This window comes from Phocoena phocoena, chromosome 18 (genome assembly GCF_963924675.1).
Source record: "Phocoena phocoena chromosome 18, mPhoPho1.1, whole genome shotgun sequence".
Lineage (NCBI taxonomy): Eukaryota > Metazoa > Chordata > Mammalia > Artiodactyla > Phocoenidae > Phocoena > Phocoena phocoena.
Genome location: NC_089236.1, coordinates 29040944 through 29062828, shown reverse-complemented (window position 1 = coordinate 29062828; position 21885 = coordinate 29040944).

The window sequence follows — 21885 nt, the reverse complement described above, 5'->3', positions numbered from 1 at the left end:
CAAGTGGATGCAGTGCAGACAGGGGTAATCATCTCAGGGCCAAGGATCCCTGAAAAAAGGGCTTTTATCTCTTTATGGTCCCATGGGCTGAGGGAAAGCGGGGGGGGGGGGGTGGGGGGCGGGGGGCAGAGAGGCTAGGAATGGAAAGGTATTGAGTCAAAGTAGAGAATAATGCATCAGTGAAACCCTTGTTACCTGGGATAGGAGTGCATATATATGTCTGAAAATGGCTGGTTTGAGGGCAGAAGACTGAGTCCTTGACTGCAACTCTCTCCAAAAACTGCAATGCACTTGTCTGTATACTACATCTGATGTGAGAAGGGCAGCTTCTCACCATGAGATCTGCCAAGTAAATCTTCTTAGTGCCTAGATTCAGACTTGAAATATCACACATAGGCATGACAGAACTACTCAGGTATGAGTAGTCTACCATACCCTTCTCTTCTATGGTAAACCCTCAATCATCTTGGTCATAAAGAATAATATTAATCACATTCCATTTTTGTTCACAATATGTTCCAAAGTACACTTGTAGAGAAATTTTCTTTGAGAATATAAATAAGCTCCCATTATCAAACAAAGGGCACCATGGCATTCATTCCCTGGGATATATTAGGATCCAGCATATGAGAGAAAATTCAGGAGAAAACAAATAATTATTTTATGTCACAATAAAGCTATAAAAAGTATCTGCTTGATTTAATTATAATTGGATATGTTATTCAATGATTTATTGACAACATGATTAACTTGATCTTCTAAAATTCACTTTCAAGAGATGAGAAGTGAACTACATTGACTTGACTGAATAAAAATCTAAGTAAACAAGAAACACTAGCTAGCTACTGTCTTTAGAGGAGGAAGAGGCCCTAATTCATGGAGTTAAAGTTAGCAATGCTAATACAAGAGTATTCCTTCCTAAAGGCAAAGTGGTAAGTATCAAACTGGAATTCAAATTCCAATTATTTTTTCAGTCACTTAAATTTCTCTGAATGAATGGCTTTTGTATATTCTTCAATTACTTAGGTCACCTAGAGGTTTTCTGCTGAAACAAAAATGTATGCTGATAGAAATACATCAAAATGCCTGAGTAAGGATGTCTGAAAGTTTACTCATCCATGAAAGCAATGAGAAAAAATGGTAAAAATTAACTTTTTCAGAACTCTGAAAATTAGTAAAATAATACAGACTTTACAGAATTAGTTAAGAAAAGTCCCTAAAATAAACAAACAATAGTAACAACAACAACAGCAACCAAGAATAAACAAACTCAGTACTGGGATGGTTGGTTCTGATTAATAGAATTGGCACACTAGATTATTTTAAATGTCCAGTTTTCAAAAATACATTATGAAGAACAAAAGTAAACACTAAAGTGTGACAAATAAACAGAAAAAATGAGCCTACAGAAACTGTCACTGAGGAAACTCAGATATTGTACCTATTAGACAAGGACAATAATCAGTTACTATAAATATGTACAAAATGTAAAGAATATTATGTTCACAAAATAAAGAAAAAAATGACAATGATTGACTCTTTAAATAGAGAATGACAATAAAGAGGTCACATTTTTAAAAAGAAAAAAAAACAAATTCTTGAGCTAAAAATTGTAATAATAAAATGACAAATTCACTACAGGGACTCAACCTCACATTTAAGCACAAAGAAGAAGGAATTAGCAAAACTGAAGATAGATCAATTGGGATTATGCTTTCTAAGTAACAGAAATAATAAAGAAGGAAGAACAATGAAGAAATTCTCAGACTTGTGGGACACTATCGAGCATTGCCCCACACATGGAAATACCAGAGAAATGAGAGAGAAAACCTAGGAAATATTTGAAAAATAATGGCAGAAACTGCCCGAAATTGAAAGCTTAATTAACTCCAGGTGGGATAAAATAAAAATGATCTATGCCTAGATGTGTGATAATCAAACTGTCAAAAGCCAGGGACAAAGAGGGAACCTAGAAAGGACCATGAGAAATATGATGTATTACATAAGAGTGATCTTCAGTAAGATAAACAGCTCATTTCTCAACAGAAACCACAGAGACCATAGGTCAGTAAAATGACATATTCAAAGTGCTGAATGAAAAGATAGTTAACCAAGAATTCTACATTCAGAAAACTGGCCCTTCAAGAATGAAGAAGAAATTCATACCATTCACAGGTAAGGAAAAATTGAGATGTCACTAGTTTACCTATCCTATAAGTAATACTAAAAGAAATTCTTCAAGCTTAAAAGAAAGAACTCTAAATAGTAAGTTGGATCCATGAAGAAAGAAAGGGCAATAGGAAATAATTACAGAGGTAAGTATAACAGAATATATAAATGTATTTTTCTTCTTCTGGCTGATTAAAATGACAACTGAATAAAACAAATATAAACCTGCATTGATTGGCACACAACGAACAAAGACATAATTTGTATGACAAGAACTATACACAGGAAGAAGGAGGGAAAGGACCTTTATGTAAGCATAATTTTTGGAGATTACTGAAATTAAATTGGTGTATTAGTTTCCCATTTAGGCTGTAACAAATTACCACAAACTTAGTGACTTAAAACACATACATTACCTTACCGTTAAGTAAGTCAGAATTCTCACTGTACTAAAATCAAGATATCAGCAACTTTGCATTCTTTCTGGAGGTTTTAAGAGAATTTTTTTTTTTTTTTGCCTTTTCCACTTTCCAGAGTCTCCACATTCCTTGGCCCAAGGTTCCCTGCCATCTTCAAAGCCATCACTAACTAGTTGACTCTTTCTCATGATGCATCACTCTGAAAAAGACATTTCTGCCTTTTCTTTTCTTTTACATTATGAGGAACCTTCTGATTACATTGAGCCCTACTGAATAATCAAGAATAATACACCTATCTTAAGGTCGGTTGATTAGCAACTTTTATTCCATCAGCGAACTTAAGTTCCCTTTGTCATATAACTTAGCATATACACAGGTTGTCGGGATTACAGTACAGACATCTAGGGGGTGGCATTATTCTGCCTTTCATAGTTGATATTAATATGAATCTAGATTTTTATAATATAAAGTGTTCACTGAAATTATCAGGGCAACTGCTAAGAAAAAAATATAATAATATGGCAAAAGATATGACAAGGGAATGTAAATGGCACAGCAGGAAATAACTACTTAACACAAAAGAAGGCAGTGAGAGGAACAATAAAAGCAACAACAAATACATACAGAAAAGAATAGCAAAAAGAAAGATGTAAATCCTAACTTTTAAAAATAAATTTATGTGTTATTAGATTAACTACTCCAATTATAAGGCAGAGATTACCAGAATGGATTAAAAATAAAAGAAGAAAAAGAAGATCAAATCATGTGCTGTCAAAAAGAGAAAATCTTTTCTTTCAAAGATAGAAATAGACTGAAAGTGAAATAATGGAAACTATATATATATCATTTATTCAGTTCCCTAAAGAGAGCTAGAGTGGCTATTGTAATATCAAACAAAATACACTTTAAGATGAAAACTGTTATTACAAAGAAAGAATGACAGTTTACAAAGATAAAAGGGTATATTCTTTCAGAAAACATAACAGTTTTGGACATAAATTCACCTAACAACAAAGCAACAAAATATTTGGAGCAAAAATTAACAAAAATTAAGGGATATGTAGACACATAACAAATAATAATTGGAAATTTCAGTATCCCACTTTTAATAATGGATAGAAAACTAGATAAAAGATCATCAAGGAAGTAGAAGACTTGAGCAAGAATATAAATTGGTTATACTTAATAACATCTACTGTTCATTCCACCAAACTACAGGTGAATGCACATGCTTTTCAAAAGTGTACATGGAACTCTTCCATAATAGAGCGTATGTTAGACCATATAACAAGTCTCAAAAAATTTAAAAGAATTGAAATCATTCAAAGTATATTCTCTAACTACAATTGAGGGAAACTAGAAATCAATGCCATAAGAATATTTAGGAAACTTGTAAATGTGTGAAAATTAAACACACAATAATCAATGAGTCAAGGAAGAAAACACAGGAAAATTAGAAATTATTTTTAGATGAATAAAAATGAAAATGCATCATAACAAAATTTATGGGATGCCATTTTCCAAGCCTCATTCCCAGGTAGATTTTAAAAAGAAAGAAAAATATAAAACAAATTAAACAATACAACAACAACAACAAAATCCTCTCGTATCTAACTGAATTATGTGCTGAGATTATTTATTGGTGAATCACTCCTGGTTTCAGTATAGTTTCCTACCACAGTATTTTGAGTTCTCTTGTCTTAACCAATTTTAACTTCTTGGAATATTAATGTAGAACCAATGGATATGTTTGGTGATATATATGGAAAGAATATATGAAAACCTAAACATATGACCCTGCATATTTATAGTTACTGCTTATCAGAACACAATTATGGGCTTTATAATCAAACATTTGAGTTCTCATACAGGCAATGTTAAGACTTGTTCTCTTAATGTAAAATTTATATGATAATAGTAATTAGATATGCAGGTATTTGTGAGGATTACATGAAAAAATGTGTATAACTGGACTTAAAATAAATAATAAAAATTATTACTTATCAATTTGATTAGTTATTAATTAATAATTGCTAATAATCAAAGTTATTACTGTAATCTGAAACTTTGCTTTTCAAGCGTTATATAGAAATATTGGTTCATTTGGCTCAGTTTTTTGCCAAGGTATGACTAAACAGTTCTAGAATAAAAGCAAGGATATAGCCAGTATAAGTGCTTTCTATTGAGACATGATTATCAGATCCCCAGGCAGTGTGAGGAAGGACCAATGCAAATTCCCAGAGAAGAAAAGGAGACACCACATCTGTGAATGCTTCATCTTCCTATTTTCTGCTATTTTAAAAGCTTTATCTCCTAAGAGAGCAATTTAATACAAATTATGCTATGGGTTTCTTTCAGATTCTGAAGTATTCTGATCATTTCCCTCAGCTACATAGAGGTAGAATTCCAAAATGATTTATCTGTGGCAATATATGACTCTAATTGAATATTTCAAGATTGTTCTATGTACACCTAGTTTTAGTGGTGAGGGATAAAAATGACAGGTACATAACAAACACCTTAGATTCAAATATTTCCCCAGGTCTTTCCCAGTCTTTTGGAATTTTAAGATGGAATAAAACATAATTGCCTAGGACTAAAGTCAAGACCTGCTGGCAAAATGGAAAAAACAAAACAAAACAAAAACCTTGGTTTTCAGTTGCTTTACTTAGTAGATAGATTGCATTTTCTTCAATTGTATGTAATTAGAATTAATTACAATGTATGTAATTAGAATGTATGTAAACTAAGAACTCAGCTTAGATTAATCTTATAAAAATATATAGAACATCTTTAACTGTAACAGTATCTTACATAGAACTAGTAAAATGAAATATTTTAGGAATGATTGATGTATTAGAAAGCTTTGTAGCAGGACAGAGTTTTTTGTTTGTTTGTTTGCTTGCTTTTGGCGGTACACAGGCCTCTCACTGTTGTGGCCTCTCCCATTGTGGAGCACAGGCTCCAGATGCGCAGGCTCAGCGGCCATGGCTCACGGGCCCAGCCTCTCTGCGGCATGTGGGATCTTCCCGGATTGGGGCACGAACCCATGTCCCCTGCATCAGCAGGCAGACTCTCAACCACTGTGCCACCAGGGAAGTCCAGGACAGAGTTTTTAAATAAATGTCAATAATGTTCACCAAATGTTTTGTGTTAAATGAGAGGTTACCTGTTTATTTTCTTTATTTCTCTCATGGCTATTATTTTAGTCAGCTGATGGGTGACTGGACTCATTGTATATTGGAAGTATAGTCATCTTTTGACTCCCACTTATTGATCTTATTGCATGTATTATAGCCATTTGGTTTCTTCGGAAAAACTCTCCAAAATATTGGCAAAATATCTTAAATTCTTCTAAATAATTGTGAATATTAATTTGCAATTTTTGTAATGATAGCATGATTTGCATTAAACATTTTGTTTTAGAAGTTGTGCTGAGAATTTTTAATCATTTCTCATTGTCCATTAATATAGAATTCAATAGCACAAAAAATTCTCAATACCCTTATTTCTCAATTTAAAACATCATCTTTAAAAATTCTCTTCACAATTTTATTTATTCTCTATTTGACCCTTGTTTTCTTTATGGTTGCTTTTATGTGTAGAAGTAGTTAGCTATTAGACTATTCTCACATTCAGTAGAGCAACTAAAATGCATAGCTATTTTCCTGAAGAATTTTATTTTAGTGTGACCATGAAAATATAGTTCCCTGTTACAACTTCATTAAGTAAGAGTTATAACTATTAAATATGCTCCATTTGATAAAATAAAGTACAAGATTCTAATCATATGGTTATTTAATTTATTTGTGATTTCACTGGACAGAATAGTATTATCTAAGTAATGTCTCCACTGATGTTTATTTTCTTTGTGGGAATAGATAGAAGAAAAAGAAAAGTGCATGATAGTGCACAGCACTATAGTGACCACTGTTCCAACTACAGTGTGTGATTTTAAACTTAGGTTCAATTGGATCTAGTTTTACTTGCCTATAAGCCATCACTTCAATTGGTATTATTTGTGTGACAGTAAAAAAGAAGCAATTATTTTTAACTCTATTAATAAATAGCCTCATTTTTGAAAAAGAAAATGAGCTCCTACAATGAAAGCTATTCTAAGATAATTTTAATGCCCTTACATTTACCACTTTTATCTTCAAAAATAGTTTCTCAATAATAAAGATGACTTTAATTGGTATAGTGTAGAATTCACGTTGTGCTTTTATATGGGTTTTCTAATTGGAAATTTCAAAAAGCAACTTCAAATATGTCAGGAAGATAATTTCTATTATACACATGTAGAAAATACAATCTGTCTTAATAAAACAAGTACATTTGGACACTGATAGTAAATGCCTGAACCTGATCTAGTGCTTGTTTTCATAAATCCTTTGGTATGAACAAATATTTATGCTATGTGATAACTATACATAACAAACCACATTTGAATAATATTTTGATAGTAAAAGTATAAATGAGTAGATAAAAAAATTAAAATGTTAATTCTAACTATATTAATAGTAAAAATAAAACAATAAAAATAACAATAAAATCTTATTCTGTATTTATTATGTATCAGTACTTTGCTATTCCCATTACATTTTTATTTCTTATAGAAACCCTCCACATAAGGTAAGAATATCTCCATTTATAGGGAAGAAACAGCAGTTCTGGCAATTACTTAACCTTCTCAAGATTACAAAATATCCCCATTAATTAGATTAAACAATACAAATAGTCCAACATTAAAGACCACAAGAGAGCTTATACCTTATGACTAGGTCAGCCTCAACTAGGTTTGGGCAATCATCTAAGAGTGAAGTGTGACCCCTTAACTTGGGAGAGGAGTCCACATCATGAAAGATGATCGTCTTCATTCTAGATCCCTGACACATTTTTTTTCCTGATTAAATTTCTGCCACCCACTTCTCTAACTTCTTACCCAGTTAAAGAAGTTAGACTTTCAGTGAAAGAGAATAAGTTAGAAGCCAACCTTAAGTCAGCCTCCTCTGTAAAGCAAAAAATAAAGTTTTGTATGTATGTGTGTAGAACTGATTTAGTGTTTATGATAATCCATGTGAACTTTAGAGTGGACTATACCTACAAAATATTGGTCATAACTGTTTCTATATTCTAACAACAGCAATAGCATGTGTACACCTGTGCATTAGAAACATTTAGAAACTGTGTTTATCATCGGGTCAGTGTTTTCCAAATATAATTATACTTACAGTGCTTTTTTTTTTCCAAAAATAATTACTCATGTTGCCCTTTTTACTGTAACATTTCATTCATAATTTTGCCTACGGCAAGAGGCTAATCATATAAGATAAATATTTGAATAAAATATGTTCAATCTTTAAAACAAAGCACCTATGAACACTAAATAAAAGGTCATATAAATTATTTGTGAAGAATATTTTTATTTAGCACTTTATTTTTATTAGCCTTTTACTAATTATTTTAGGATATAGTATTGGGGTCCCTTTTAATTATGTCAAGAGAATGTTGTTTTCAGATTTTTAAAGCACATGACTCTGCTTGATCTGATAGACTCCATTTGGTCATTGGAGATACACTTTCTTGTTTCCAGCATTTATAATCATTCCATTGCCAATAACTTTTTAATGTGAAAGTATATATATATATATATATATATATATATATATATAGTACTTTAGGGATTGAATAAGATTTATCCATATAAAGCACTTAAGTTAATGCCTATAACTTGGTAAGGACTCACTTGATGTTATTGTAGTTGTCATTATTATGCCAACCTCCAGCTCAAATTACTCTGTTTTCCCCTGTTAAATAAGTAATTTCAAATACTTGAGGTATAATAATTACTTTCAAATCTGGTTATCCATCAGTATCATCTAACTAGCTTTTAACAAGCAAAGAATCCTAGGTTGTCATTCTTGGGGATATATTAAGATTGTGTTTGATCCCAAAGTGAAACTGAGCAGGACTCTATGGAACCCTCCCAAATACAAAAGCCTTTCCATGTCCTTTGCTTCTTGTTTGTAAGATAAAGGATTCAGCCTCTTAAACCATTCTCCAGTTCCAAATAGCAGATTCAAATAGTTACTAATTAGGGGAATAAGGGAATGCAGAAACAAAGGAAAGGCAGTCAAGTCACAATGCTGAAGTGATGGGGCAGGGTTCCTGGATCCTACTCTATGGATATACATAAAATCTGATACATACATCTGAGTTCTTCTACAGAGACTAAGGCCCCCACCTAGGTGGAGGATGGTAACTTCAGGGTGAGCATAAGCATGTGTACCCCAGACTGGTCAGAACAAGATGGGTGATGACTGAGATTCCTGGAACACAGCCCTGTTACCTCAACACCAACCAATCTGAAGAATGTTACACAACTGAAACCCACCTGCCAAATTTGCCTTTAAAAAACTCAAACTTTCCCCTGAGACCCATCAGGGAGTTTGGGTTTTCTGAGCATGAGCCATCTCTTCTCCTGGCTTGACCCCGACAGTAAACATTTTTCTGCTCCAAGCTCCGATATTTTGGTTTGTTTGGCCTCACTGTTCATCAGGCACATGAACTAGAGTTAAATGACAAAATGTTGGATATTTAAAAACATGAACATAAGTTTATTTTGAAGGAGCTGGGCCTCTACTTTTATGGAGCTGCCTTTGTTTTCCATTAGTTTATTTGGATTATCTTATTCAAGGATATAATCTCATTAATATAAGAAATATATCAGTTAATTAATCAATGGTGATAGAATTCTAGTGTCTGGCTTTCATTGACCAATATGTTTGATAATTGTAAGTATATATGACCATTGTTACATTTTCAATATTATTGTATTTAATGATGTTTAAAATTAAGATAAAGTTGTATTTTTATTATTTTATACTATCAAAAGAATATCATTAATAATAAAAATTAATTATTTTGACATTATAATAGCTGAATTATTGGATTTTTTTAAGTTTTCTGTTTTTATGTTGCTTTTTTTAACATTAGTCTCTCTCCAAACCATTTTTATATGTAGTTCTGCTTCTGTTTATTTTTGTTCTTTTTTGGAAATATGTACATTATAGTTGAATTTACATTTAAATCTTATTTACCTAAGAATGACATTTATTGTCCATTTATGTATAATAGAAAAAAATGTTATTAAGTATCTTTTTAAAATATTTATGCTATTTACCAGATTAAAACATCCTCTCTTATTGCTCAGTTACTATATATTCTGAAGAAAAATTAGAATTGATGAAAACTGTCATAATTGATTATTTTTATATTTTATTTTGTATAATAATGTATAATACACCATAACCATGAGCAACAAATATATATGTCTCCAAAAACATCACCCTCCCATGCAACCAGAATTTTCCCTAATTAATATAAACTTTGCTTTTAATCTCACACCTAGGGAGGGATATACAATTAAAAACTAAAAATAAGAATTCACTGAAGACCATAGGAATACATAAATATATATGTAAATTAAATTAAAAAAATTTTGCTTATCAAATGAATAAACACAAGACACATTTTGTTTGTCTTCTCAAGTTACTTTCCTTCAGGTTACTTTTCTTCTTTTCTTCTTCCTGTGAGCTTAAACTCTTCATTTGTGTAATCTGTATTGTAGTAAGTCACGTCTGCCACAGCTATGGAAGTTGAGCACATAAAACAAGTTATATCCATAAAGCCTGTGCTGATAATCCCCAAAGAAAGCTTTTTCTCCCTTTTGAATTTATTTTTATTGAAATATAATTGACATGTGACATTATGTAAGTTTAATGTGTACAATATGCTGATTTGATACAGTTACATATTGCAATATACTAAAAACTCTATCATGTCACATAATTATCATTTCTTTTTTAGTGATGGGGAAAATAAGATCTGGTCTCTTAGCAACTTTGAAGTTTATAATACAGTATTGTTGTCTATATTTACTATGCTGTGCATTAGATCTCTAGAAATTATTTATCTACTAGTTCCAATTTTGTGTTCTTAAACAACATATCTCCTATTTTTCAACCCCCTTAATTGTCATACAACTCCTTATTTTTATGAGTTCAGCTTTTTCAGATTCCACATATAAGTGATATCATACAGCATTTGTCTTTCTCTGACATCTCACTTAGAATAATGTTGTAAGTTCCATCCTTGTCACAAATGGCAAGATTTCCTTTACGGTGGAATAATATATGATAGTATATATATATATATATATATATATATATATATATATATATATATCTCACAACTTCATTATCCATTCATCTGTTGATGGACACTTAAGTTATTGGTTATTGTGAGTAATTCTACAAGAAACATGGGAGCATACATATAATCTTTGATATCCTATTTTCATTTCCTTTGGATAAATATCATATGTGGAATTACTAGGTCATCTGTTTGTTCTAATTTTAATTTTTTGAGGAAACTCCATACTGTTTTCCATAGTGGTTAAATGTATGAGATTACTATGCACAATTATATGCTAACAAATTGGATAACCTAGAGAAAAACAGAAAAATTCCTAGAAATACACAACCTACCAAGACTGTATCAAGAAGAAATAGAAAATCTGAATAGGCCAGTAATGAGTAAGTGATTAAATTAGTAATCAAAAATCTTCCAACACAAAAAACCCCAGGACCAGATGGCTTTACTGATGAATTCTACCAAATATTTAAAGAAGAATTAACATCAATCCTTTTTAAACTTTTCCAAAAAATTGAAAAAGAGGAAATAGTTCCAAACTCAGTTTACAAGGCCAGCATTACTCTGATACCAAAACCAGATAAGAAGCTACAAGAAAAAAAACAAAGAGTATAGATAAATATACCTAATGAACATATATGAAAAATTCTCAACAAAATATTAGGAAAACAAAATTCAACAACACATTTAAAGTATTATATACTATGATCTCTAGTGGGATTAATCCCTCTGATGCGAGGATGTTTTAACATACACAAGTTAGTAAATGGGATACAACACATTAATAGAATGAAAGATAAAAATCACATGATCATCTGAATAGACGCAGAAAAGCATTTGACAAAATGTAACATTTTTTTAATGATAAAATTCCTCAACAAACTGAATACAGAGGAAACCTATGTCAACATAATAAAGGTCATGTATGAAAAACCCACAGCTAATATCATACCCAATGGTGAAAAATTGAAAGCTTTTTCTTTAAGATCAGGAACAACACTTGGGTGACCACTCTCACCACTCTTATTTAACATAGTACTAGAAGGTTTAGCTAGGGCAATTAGGCAAAACAAACAAAAAAAAAACTTTTTCAAATCGGAAAGGAAGGAGTAAAACTGTTGTTTTTACAGATGACAGGATCTTATATATAGAAAATTCTAAAGACTCAACCAAAACTTTGGAACTAATCAATGAATTCAGTAAAGATATAAAATTAACATATAGAAATCAGTTGCATTTCTATAAAATCACAACAAAACATCTGAAAAATAAATTTTAAAAAAACACATTCACAATAGCATCAAAACCAAAATACTTGGAATAAATTTAATCAAAGAAGTGAAAGAACTGTACAATAAAATCTATAAGACTTTGATGAAAGAAATGGAAGAAAACAGATACTAAGATAGTGCATGTTTATGGATTGGAAGAATTAATATTGTTAAAATGTCCATACCACCCAAAACCATTTATAGATTCACTGAAATCCCTAGCAAAATTCCAATGGAATTTTTCTTAGAAATAGAAAAGAAATCCTAATTTTTTTATGGAATCACAAAAGGCCCTGAATAGCTAAAGACATACTGAAAAAGAGGACCAAACCAGAGGCATCATACTTCCTGATTTCAAACTCCATTACAAAGCTATAGTAATTATAACAGTATGTTACTGGTTTAAAATTAGATACATACATCCTTGAAACAGAACAGAGAGCCCAGAAATAAGTCCCGACATATACAGTCAACTAGTATTTGACAAGGGAGTCAAATAACATTCAATAAGGATAATCTTTTCTACAAATGATGTTGAGGAAAAAAAAGATAAACACATGCAGAAAAATGAAATTGGACCCCTATCTTACACAACTCATAAAAATTAGAGACTTAAACATAAGACTTGATACCATGAAATTCCTAGAAGAAAACGTAGGGTAGAAGCTCCTTGACATTCATTTGGGGTAATGATTTTTTTTAATTTAACACAAAAAACACAGGAAACACAAGGAAAAATAAACAAGTAGGACTCTATCAAACTAAAAAAATTCTGCATAGAAAAAGAAACAATAAAGTGAAAAGGCAAGCTATGGAATGGAGAAAATATTTGCAAACCATGTTCTGTTAAGGGGTTAATATCCAAAATATGTAAAGAATTTATACAACAATATAAAAAAATAATTAAAATGAGCAGAGGAAGTAAATAGACATTTTTTTCAAAGATGACATACAAATAGTTAACAGGCACAAGAAAGATGCTCAAATCATTAAACATCAGGGAAATGCAAATCGAAGCCACAATATCACCTCATACCTATTAGAATTGCTGTCATCAGAAAGACTGAGATAACAAGTGTTGGTGTTGATGTGGAGATAAGAGAAAATGGTTTTTCTTATTAAAATTTGAGAAGGCTTCAGATGAGTTGCTTTTTGAGAGCCTGATAGCTAGCATGATGACATATCAAAGTAGGAAATGCTTCCTCTCTCTAGGAATCTTGGGTAAAAATTTATGATAAAAACCTGTTTACCTGGTCATTATATTGGTTGGATGGGGGATATCTGGTCAAATAAGATCATTTAAGAAAAATTGTCATAAAATTTGAACTGTGGACACATTTTTATTTGATAGTATATATAATGCCTGTCAGTTACAACCTCCTTGATTCTGGTCTTGGTTGTGGTTTACCTAGGTTGAACATGTAATTGCTCCTACAAAGGAGGACAATTATGTATGTAAAAGAAGGGCTAATCAGATTTACAGTAGGAGAAATGGCATAAATCAGGACTGTTGTCAGCAAAACTAAATGTAGGGACACATAAATGGTAAGACACCACAATATTTCTTACAGTGTTAATGTTTTTTAAATAAGAGATTGCTAGCTTACAGAAAGAAAAGGCTTTCTCAAAATATTTTGTATCTGCCTTAGTTATGGGCTCAGAGAAGCATGAATTTAAGAAATATTTGTGAATAAATTGATGAATAAATGAAAGAATGAATATTCTCAGTTTGTCTCTAAACCTTCCTTTCTTCAAAATTACCATAAAAAATGTTTAAGGGAAATGAGAAGATTTACAGAGAAAGTAGAACACCATAATTATAACTCAAAAGATATTAGAGGAAAAATAGAAAATGCTTTGTAATTTACACCTACATTAACTATGAATGTTAACAGATTAGGTGTTCCATTTTTATTCACATAAATAAAAAATGATTTAAATTATTAATAATACTAAGATGAACTAAAAAAGAAAGAATACTGATTTTAGCTAACTATAACGTTTTGACAGAAATGTAGTAAAATTTCTAATAATTTCTATCTTCATATTGTATAAAAATGAAACCTTAAAATAATGTCATAATAGTTATTAATTCCCTTGGAATTAATTATGGAACTAATCGTGCTAATATGACTCTCATTAGTACCTCATTTGTTACAATTTCATATATACTATAACATTTGTTAAATTACCTTGAATATTTAATTAACTGATGTGATTATATAACTTTTTCCCCTTATCATCATAGAACAGATGGAAAAGAGACATTATTTGTGTGTCTCTAGTTGCAATTAAATGAAGATTTTTAAGGAAAATCATGGAATATGTGAAAAAACAAACTGAGATGAAAAGTAACATTTCTTTTCTAAAGGGCTTCTGGAAAACTAATTTGTGTGTTATTTATATAGTAGTGTTACTTAAGATAATTTTCTATTTTTTTTTGAGAATTAATCAACCTTATAGGACTGTATTTTACTTTACATATAGGAATATGCAAGAAATAACATCTTCTAAGATATAGTGTAATTGAATATATATGAGGGAAATGGAAAATCTGGATTTATGATTTCCATTTAAGTAATATATATATATATATATATATATATATATATATATATATATATATATATATATATAGTGGCTAGATTAAGTAGGAGGAGGAACAAAAGAATGAAATAGCTTAAAGTAAAAGGAAGGCAACAGTGGCAGGTCAGTCCTGAAGTAGGAGCAAGATGAAGAAGAAGCAGAGATAAAAAGTGCATAATGAGTTAATGGTGAGGGATAATCTTTGAGACAACGAGACAAATTTGTTGTAGCTAAAACAAAGAGTAAAACTTAAAAATATCATTTGTGACTTCCAAATTATTATTTTAAAAGTTTTAATTACAATCATTGAGCTTCAGAATTGAAAAACAGGTCATTTTTATAATGCTATTTTTCAGCTGGGTACAAATTACTGCTTATTTATAGTTTTTCTTAACTGAAGAGGAGAGGTAAATGATAAGACGTAAGATAATAATTTCACTCCAGTAAATAGATGATGAAAGATAGTACTAGATTTAGGAAACTGTTCCTATATTCCACAGTGTACAGGCTTTTGAATATTTAGGAAAGTTAGTGACAAGTATTACTAATTTAGATGAAAATAACTTCATATACTTTTTTGCATGGTGACATTAGATATATCATATTGTTTCCATAAAGCTCATTTGACATTTTTTGTACAACCAAATTAATTCATTCTGCCCGTTTAAAAAGGAATGATTTAGGGGGCTTCCCTGGTGACACAGTGGTTGAGAGTCCGCCTGCTGATGCAGTGGACACGGGTTCGTGCCTCGGTCTGGGAGGATCCCACATGCTGCGGAGCAGCTGGGCCCGTGAGCCATGGCAACTGAGCCTGCGCGTCCGGAGCCTGTGCTCCGCAATGGGAGAGGCCACAACAGTGAGAGGCCCGCGTACCGCAAAAAAAAAAAAAAAAAAGAATGACTTAGGCTGAATATTCTGATGGGAATATTCATAGCACTAGAATGGTCAAAGATTAATTGATTTTAATCTAAAGTCTTTCTCTAGAGATGAGCCATGGTCACTGAACTCTTCTACTTATTTATTGGCTTCTTGGATAAGGACATAAATAGCTTACCTCTGTAATGTGAAGGATATGCAAAGGGGTGAGAGAGAGAGAGAGAGAGAGAGAGAGAGAGAGAGAGAGAGAGAATAATGTGTGAAGAGCTTTGAACTAAAAATAAAATGCCAGCTGTGGAGAATGGTGTGTGATGGAACTGGTTTTTGCTCAGATATTTTAAAAGATACCAAGATATTTAGTTGACCGTAGGTTCAATGTGCATTAGCAGGGAGCCAAAATTTCCGCCCTAAAAGATACTGCATGAGAAGAATTATTGATTTCAGGGGGGGAAAAATGACCATAGATAATATGCAAATAACTGTATCCTAAGATTTGGATGTCACAGTTTAATAAGAACATGATGAAGTACAAAAGGGTTAAGGAGATAGAAATCTAGAGAGTACATCATAGGAATGATTGAAAGCAATGAGTATATTTGACTTTATGAAGGAAATTTAAAAAGCGAAATAACAGTTAAACTCAAATAGTTAAAATATGAAGGAGGCTTATATTTATTGTATGTATTCTAATAGGAATAATAAGAAATAATCTTTGGAAATTAATGAGACATATTTCAATGACAGCATAAGGAACAACTAGAGTTGTTTCTGAGCAGGATGCATTTCCATATGACATAAAAATATCCCCTGTGTGGAGACTTTTACACACAGGTTGGATGTTTACTTGCCAAAGATGTCATAGAGCAGGTTCTTCCTTGGTTGGCCCATTTCTTCCCATATTTACCTTTGCATAATTAGAATACTAATAGGTAAAAATTATGCAATAATATTTGATTCCTTGAGATTTTGAGGATGCAAACTGTTATGGATTAAACATTTCTGAAGAAGGAGAAAGTAAGGAGGAGGAGGAGTGGGAGAATAAAAATTAGAACAAGATCAGGAAGATGAAATAAACCACATTTAAAATAGTCATACATTTTCTGCATTGTGTAGAGTGCAAAAAGAGAAAAAGGAATGCAAACCTAGACATAGAATTTTCTATCGAAAATTATGTGGTCAGAGAACTCAAAGGAGAATGAATCCATACTCAAATGTGGAAGAAGCCCAGACTAAGATAGTAAAATTTCATTACTTATTTAATTCTGTAAGCAATGAACTGATTATGTACCAATTTTGTCATCCAACTTGGTATAGTCCAGTTTAATAAGTTACATGTGAAGAGTGGAGTGTGGGGTGAGGAGGGTAGTTAAAGAGTTTGGGGTTTCTTTTCGTGATTATGAAAGTGTTCTAAAGTTGACTGTTGTGATGATTGCACATATATGTGAATATAGTAAAAATCATTGAATTATATACTTTGAATGGATAAATTAATTGGTATGTAAATTATAGCTCAATAAAAACAAATAAATTATATGTATATATTTACACATGTGTATAAAACTTGACTTTAATAATCACTTGAATGCATAGCTTATTCCATCTCGTGAACTACAATTTTCTTTTTGAAAATGAGTCTTATCTTTTAAGCTATATTTTAAATTGTGAAAACTACATTATACAGCCTTATTAAAACCTTCAGATTGCTACTGTAATGATATTTTTGTAAACATTTGTATTATATGATACATGCTATGCTTCATGCTGACATAAATATGGCGAAGAACATTAATAAAGGGGATTTATATGATTGAAACAGAGATGGTGGCACTTTGAATGACTTTGAAGAAAAAATGAATTTTTACATTTCCCATGTTTGTGTCTTGTGTATGCATTTATCAAGTAGAATTTGATATAATGCTTACTTTTTTAAAAATAATTTTATGTAGGGGCAACATTATTTTTGAGATAAGTCTGTGTATTAGTCAGCATTCTCCAGAGAAACAGAATCAATAGAATATATACAGATATATAGAAAGAGATTTATTTTGAAGGATTGACTCACATGATTATGGAGGCTGAGAAGTTCCATGATCTGCCCTTTAAAATATAGGACCAGGGGTTTATTTCAGTACAAAACCCAAAGGCCTGAGAACAAGGGGTGGGGTGGGGGGTTAATGATGTAAGTCCCAATCTGAATCCAAAGGCCCAAGAACCAGGCTAATGATGTAAGAGTCCAAGTCTGAGGCCAGAGGCTCTAGAACCAAGAGAGCTGATGTCCGAGGCAGGAGAAGATAGATGGCCTAGTTCAAGCATAAGGCAAATTTGCTCTTCCTTTGCCATTTTGTTTTACCCAGGCCCTCAACTGATTGGATGATGCCCACCTGCGTTGGTAAGGGTGATTTTTACTCAGTCTTCCAATTCAAATGCTAATCTCTTCTGGAAACATTCTCATAACAATGTTTTACCAGCTGCATGGACACCCTTTAGCCCCGTCAAATTGGCACATATAATTAACCATCAACAGTCTGTGTACTTGTTAAACTTTGTTGTTCGTAAGTAAATGAGCTTATGATCATCTCTCTTGAGATGTCATTTTCATCCCCTCTTAAGCAGCAATTCAGAATCTCTCTGATCCTCCTGCTTTTTATTACATTATAGTCACCTCTGTGGAAACCACTGTGTAGAAGTTAGAACCTCTCCTCAGACCTATACCATCGGCTTCTCACCTCCTCCCTCAACATTTCTCGGCCAACACAGTGGTCTGGGGCACTACAGGAGTTTCCCTGCCCACCCATATACAACTGATAAGTGATAAGAAACACCTGAGATTTTTAAAAGTCCCCAAATTCTTGAGTACCTCACTACCCATAACACTGGCCAACTTATCCTTGCATTGGTTCTCCCTTTTTCCCTCCCTTGCAGTCTTGTGTGCTATACTGTTTCTCTTGGGCATCATATTCCCCCAATAAAATCCTCACACCTAGATCCTTTCTCTGGTCCCACTCTCTAGGAATCCAGAGCTAAAACAATTGTTTTTCATACCAAACCTATTCAGGTTTATTACACTAAACTGGTTCTAAGGAAATTCATTCTTGTATGATATTCATTCCATATTCTATTCATTCTATACTCTAATTGATTAAAAAACATGGCTGGGCTTCCCCGGTGGCGCAGTGGTTGAGAGTCCGCCTGCCGATGCAGGGGACACAGGTTTGTGCCCCGGTCCGGGAAGATCCCACATGCTGCGGAGCGGCTGGGTCCGTGAGCCATGGCCGCTGAGCCTGTGCGTCCGGAGCCTGTGCTCCGCAACGGAAGAGGCCTCAACAGTGAGAGGCCCGCGTACCGCAAAAAAAAAAAAAAAAAAAAAAAAAAAAAAAACATGGCTACTTCCTGAGGTTTTTCACATTACTTTTATATAGATGCAATTTTCAAAAATTTTTTCTCATTTTTCTTCAGATTGATTGAGGTATAATTCCCATATAACATTATATATATTAGTTTCAGGTGTACAACATAAGGATTCAGTGCTTGAATCATATTGCAAAATGATCAAGTGGCACTTATTTTAATATGTCCCCTGACATGAGAAATAGGCATTCGAATGTAGCATTCTACAAATGACATAAATAGAGTGGCAGTGTTTTTTAGTAACTTTGTAATATCTATACAAGTACGTTATTCCTGTTTATATCCTGTCAGAGAATTTTTGTAAATTTTAATTATGGATAAACAAGAAATGGTTCTACTTTTGGGAAAGCCATTTTTATAAAATTCTTAGTCAGGAAAAGGTCAAATATCTACAGTTTATTTATTTATATATTTATATGTTTATCTAGTACCAAATATTTATGATGTGCCTTCTATTTGCCAGAAAGTTATCAAATTTTGATGTGCAAATGTAGAATATTTTCTTTAATATTATCATATGAATAGAAAATATACTCTAAAATGCATTACTTTGTGAATAAATATATACTAGTGCCTCCTCTCCCACACCTCTTTGGCCACTGATTGACCAAAACATCTACACCAATATCGATAGATGAATCCATGAATATGTGGATGGCACTTGCTCAACTGAGCAATCCCAGATTTACAAATCCCTGAACTTTGAAGGAATTTGTAAACTTTTTAAACAAGATTGGTTCAAGAAATTCTGTAGTAATTACATACTTTGTTTAGTATTTATGTTGCCAGCAGTGAGTACTTTGGTATAAAATGTGCCTAACCATTTGAATGATTATATTGAGCAACTACAATGGTCTGGGCAGTTTTAAACACCAATGATTTTTTCAGTATTTTTTTTAACATCTTTATTGGAGTATAATTGCTGTACAATGGTGTGTTAGTTTCTGCTTTATAACAAAGTGAATCAGTTATATATATGCATATATGTCCATATCTCTTCCCTCTTGAGTTTCCCTCCCTCCCACCCTCCCTATCTCACCTCTCTAGGTGGTCACAAAGCACCAAGCTGATCTCCCTGTGCTATAGGGCTGCTTCTCACTAGCTATCTATTTTACATTTGGTAGTGTATATATGTCTATGCCACTCTCTCACTTTGTCCCAGCTTACCCTTCCCCCTTCCTGTATCCTCAAGTCCATTCTCTAGTAAGTCTGTGTCTTTATTCATGTCTTGCCCCTAGGTTCTTCATGACCATTTTTTTAGATTCCATATATATGTGTTAGCATTGTGTATTTGTTTTTCTCTTTCTGACTTACTTCACTTTGTATGACAGACTCTAGGTCCATCCACATCACCACAAATAACTCAGTTTTATTTCTTTTTATGACTAATATTCCATTGTATATATGTGCCACATCTCCTTTATCCATTCATCTGTTGATGGACACTTAGGTTGCTTCCATGTCCTTGCTATTGTAAATAGAGCTGCAATGAACATTTTGGTACATGATTCTTTTTGAATTATGGTTTTCCAGGGTATATGCCCAGTAGTAGGATTGCTGGTTCGTATGGTAGTTCTATTTTTAGTTTTTTAAGGAACCTCCATACTGTTCTCCATAATGGCTGTATCAATTTACATTCCCACTAACAGTGCAAGAGGGTTCCCTTTTCTCCACACCCTCTCCAGCATTTATGGTTTGTAGATTTTTTGACGGTGTCCATTCTGACTGGTGTGAGATGATATCTCATTGTAGTTTTGCTTTACATTTCTCTAATGATTAATGATGTTGAGCATTCTTTCATGTGTTTGCTGGCAATCTGTATATCTTCTTTGGAGAAATGTGTATTTAGGTCGTCTGCCCATTTTTGGATTAGGTTTTTGTTTGTTTTGATATTGAGCTGCATGAACTGCTTGTAAATTTTGGAATTAGTGCTTTGTCCGTTACTTCATTTGCAGATATTTTCTCCCATTCTGAGGGTTGCCTTTTCGTCTTGTTTATGGTTTCCTTAGCTGTGCAAAAGCTTTTAAGTTTCATCAGGTCCCATTTGTTTATTTTTGTTTTTATTTCCATTTCTCTAGGAGGTGGATCAAAAAGGATCTTGCTGTGATTTATGTCATAGAGTGTTCTGCCTATGTTTTCCTCTAAGAGTTTGATAGTTTCTGGCCTTACATTTAGGTCTTTAATCCATTTTGAGTTTATTTTTGTGTATGATGTTAGGAAGTGTTCTAATTTCATTATTTTACATGTAGTTGTCCAGTTTTCCCAGTACCAATTATTGAAGAGGCTGTCCTTTCTCCACTGTATATTCCTGCCTCCTTTATAAAAGATAATGTGACCATATGTTCGTGGGTTTATCTCTGGGCTTTCTATCCTGTTCCATTGATCTACATTTCTGTTTTTGTGCAAATACCATACTGTCTTGATTACTGTAGCTTTGTAGTGTAGTCTGAAGTCAGGGAGTCTGATTCCTCTAGCTCTGTGTTTCTTTCCCAAGACTGCTTTGGCTATTAGGGGTCTTTTGTGTTTCCTTACAAATTATGAAATTTTTTGTTCAAGTTCTGTGAAAAATGCCAGTGGTAGTTTGATAGGGATTGCATTGAATCTGTAGATTGCTTTGTGTAGTATAGTCATTTTCAGTATTTATTTTACACTTTGAAATGGACACCTGAACAAATTATAGAATATATGAATTAAATTCAATTGTATGGATTAGTGTTATATGTAAGGTTTACTGATTGAATGATTTAAGTAATGTCCAGTGTAAGTTTTGTTGTTTTTTTTTTTTTTTTTAATAAAATTAGGTTAGATTTATATGGTAAAAGCTTAGGGCTCAATTTTGACATTCATCAGTTGATGGAAACTCAGGTTTCTTCCATATCTTAGCTATTGATTGTCAATAATGCTGCTCTAACCATTAGGGTACATATATCTTCTTGAATTCG